The sequence below is a fragment of the Hipposideros armiger genome, unplaced genomic scaffold (genome assembly GCF_001890085.2).
Source record: "Hipposideros armiger isolate ML-2016 unplaced genomic scaffold, ASM189008v1 scaffold_502, whole genome shotgun sequence".
In the NCBI taxonomy this organism is placed as follows: domain Eukaryota; kingdom Metazoa; phylum Chordata; class Mammalia; order Chiroptera; family Hipposideridae; genus Hipposideros; species Hipposideros armiger.
In genome coordinates, this window is record NW_017731852.1 from 894,246 (window position 1) to 897,398 (window position 3,153).

At 51.6% G+C, this 3,153-nt stretch overlaps 1 protein-coding gene across 5 annotated transcripts in view; it reads right to left on the minus strand.

Moving 5' to 3' along the window:
- EVI5L (ecotropic viral integration site 5 like) overlaps window positions 1-417 on the minus strand; it is a 29,789-nt gene extending 29,372 nt beyond the window's left edge. For 2 of the 5 annotated variants that reach the window (XM_019667670.1, XM_019667667.1), the window contains exon 1: window positions 316-382. The gene's annotated coding sequence lies outside the window, so the exon portion shown is untranslated. Of the gene's footprint in view, window positions 1-315 lie in introns of all 5 variants that reach the window. The other 3 variants (XM_019667671.1, XM_019667669.1, XM_019667668.1) reach the window with 3 other exon arrangements.
- Between the last annotated feature and the right edge of the window lie 2,736 nt (window positions 418-3,153).

A 3,153-nucleotide genomic window follows, 5' to 3' on the forward strand; every position in this document is an offset into this window, starting at 1 on the left:
AGGGTCAGTAAAGAGGGTGGGTGGGGATCATGGGCCTGAGGGGGCTTCCCCGGGAAGGGGCGGGGTGGGAGAGGGGGTGCCTGGAAGGGTCCGGGGAGGGGCCCTGAGAAGTCGGGAGGCGTCGGGAAGGAGGGTGGGCGGAGGCCGGGGCCTGAGGCTGACGGCCAGTTCCGTGCTGGGAGTGCCGAGGGCTCCCAGCGCGGGTTCCGGGGCGACGCGGCCGGACTCCCAGTTTTCCCGGCCCCCGCGGGCCGCAGCGCAGAGCCGCTGGCCTAAGAAGGCGCCCGGGAGGCCCGGCCCGCGCCGCCTCCCTACCTGCGCCGAGCGCGCCGCCATCGCCGTGCCGAGCCTCGCCGTCCCGGGCCGCGCCGCCGGATCCCCGCCGCGCAGCTTGCCCCGGAGCCCCGGCCCGGCCCCCTCAGCCGCCCCCTGAGACCGCCGCCGCCACCGGCTCCGCCGCTGCCATTTCACCGGCTGACAGGAGCCGCTGCCCCGCCCCCGAGGCCCAGTCAGCCAATTCACCGCCCCCAGGCACCCTGGCTCCGCCTATTTGCTAGGAGTGACTGGATGTTTGGCCAATCCGTGTCCATTCCGTGAGGCGGGACCTGACTACGGCCAGAAGGTTGCCGCCTCTGAAGAGAGAAGCGAATTGAAATTAGGGACTCAATGAAGGACGAGTGGTTTTACCTATCAGAATGTTGAATCCTGTTGATCAACACGTAGAGAAACCAATAGCAAGGAAAGAGGGGTATGTCTCTGAGGGAAGGTTGCCGTCCTGAGGAACCCCAGACTGAGGCAGCCAGGCGTTTGGCATTAAGCCCCGCCCAGACCCAGGATTTCTGCCCAATAACGAGATGTCCTGAGATGTCCATTATTATTTGTCCCTCAAACCAAGCCATAGCAACTGTTAGGACTCTATAAAGAAGATTGACACCTAAGAAGTCAATGAAACTGAAGGAGGGCGGTGAAGTGACACTCTCTGGCCAATGGGATCGTGAGATTGGTATGAGGTTAGCCTCCCTGCGGTGGGGCTTGAGTCCAGGATTGAATGACATAGGGGAGGGGTTTGGGGGTGTGGCCTAGACAACGATGGGGCGGGGCCAGGTAAGGTTGGGTCTGAGAAGAGGCGTTGCCAGAAATCCCTAAGGCTGAAGGGGTGGTGATAGGACATTCCTTTGAGCCCGGCTCTGTGCTTGGGGGCGGAGGTCACACGGGAGACGAAGACACAGGCCAGTCCCCTGCCCTAGTCTATCTAGGCCCAGTTAAGTATCTTCTTTGAGGCTCACAGTGCCCAGACTGATAGCTGCGGGGGTAAGGGGCCTAAGTCAGGTCTTTCCGGGGTCCCCAGTATTGTTGAGTAAGGGCCCTGCACATGGGAACTGCTTATAAATGTTTGATGAATGAATGAATAAATGAATGATGGGCCCAAAACTCTTTAACAGGGAAGAGAAGGCGGGGGTCACTCACGCTAGGGAAGGACATGTAGGGACAATCATTGACAGCAGACAAGACTTAGCAAAAAGGACACGCTTCCACCCCAAGATGCAGGGATGAGCCCTGGAGGGGTGGGGCAGGGAAGGACCCTGTCACGAGAGGGTGACATCATAAATTCAGAATGGGGACTGAAAATGGGGAGACAGAATGGGGAACAGGAGGGCTGGGTGAGACCCAGAGTGGGGTGTGCAAGGACATTCTAAGGTCTAGATGTCAACCTTCTAAATAGTAGGGGATTCTGTCTGGTTTGGGAAGCAATGACGGACATCCCTTTGCTCCCTGCCCTTGTCCACCTCTCTCTGCCTTTCTACTCTGTCCCAGCTACATTTTGTCCCTGTCTACAGTCTGTCTGTCTATTCTCTCTGCCCAGTCTACACTCTGAATCTGTCTACACCCATTTTGCTGCTGTCTCTACTTTCTCTGTGTCTCTGTACGTCTTCCCTCTCTTCCTCTCTCTCACTATCTACATTGCACCTATTGAAATTCTGGAACTGTTAAGAAAAGCCCCAAAACATATTTCTAAAAACTCAGGTGGTAAAAATAAATATAATACATTCTGTCTCCCTCACAAGCCCATATCCCCTTTTCTCATTTTGTATTTTTTAAAGAACAGATCTTTACCTCCCTCTTTTTAAAGTCAGCTTATGTGTGGGCATTTTATAGTCCTGACAAAGTTAAAAGGTGACTTTGGATTTGCTGACTTTGAAGCTGAAATGAATTTATGGACATTGTCCCCTGATTTCTGGGTGGACTTGGGAGGGGCCTGCAGACCCCTGTGGACATGGTTGGATATGGGATACAGAATGTTAAGTCAGGAGGGCAAGAGTGATGCCAGGATGTGGTGAAGGCCAAGAAACCAGCAAGGGACAATCCCTGAGCTGGTTCCTCCGTGTGGAAGACTGAGGAGCCATCAAGGGGCCACAGTCTCAGGGTTTGCTCTTGTTTCCAGAGGTTCTTTTTCAGGAAAAAACAGTTTGGTGTGAGCCACAACATTCAAGGAACAGAAAAACCTGGATGGATAGCCAAGATGTGGGAGACAGAGGGGTCTGCAGAGGTACATGCCTGTGTGGGGTTCAGGGCTCCCAAGAAAGGGGTCATGACCAGTTTGTTTCTGGGGCCTTGCCTGGGAGATAGGGGCATCTGGTGTCTAGGGAATCAAATCAAACATCAGGAAGATGCACAGGACCCTCTCATTCTCCCACTGCCATTTCCTCAGAAAGGATGGTTTTATTCTGGGGACACTTTGATTCCATTTTTATAAGCACAGTGGGGGAAAAAATCCAACACATTTTTGTTGAGAAAAGACTTTTGAATGATAAACTGCATCTAGCCAATTAGATTCCTGGATCGTTTTTTTTTTTTGATTCAGAGCAGTTATACTGTTCCCAAATTATTTTCAAAGTTCATTTTTATTTGATTGAAATAATTTTTATCAGGAACATTTTTTCCATGTAATTTTTGCTGTAAACATTTAATTCATCAATCAGGCCCTTTTTGTCCAATTTTTACCAAGTGTCGATTCTACCACTGTGAATTTTTGTGTGTGGTTGTCTTTTCTTCGGAATCAAGTTTTCCATATTTAAATTAATTAAAAGGCTTTTTTTTTCCTGTCAGTATTTAGCCATAACAAATTTTAGTGCAATCAAATTTTTTCTGGGT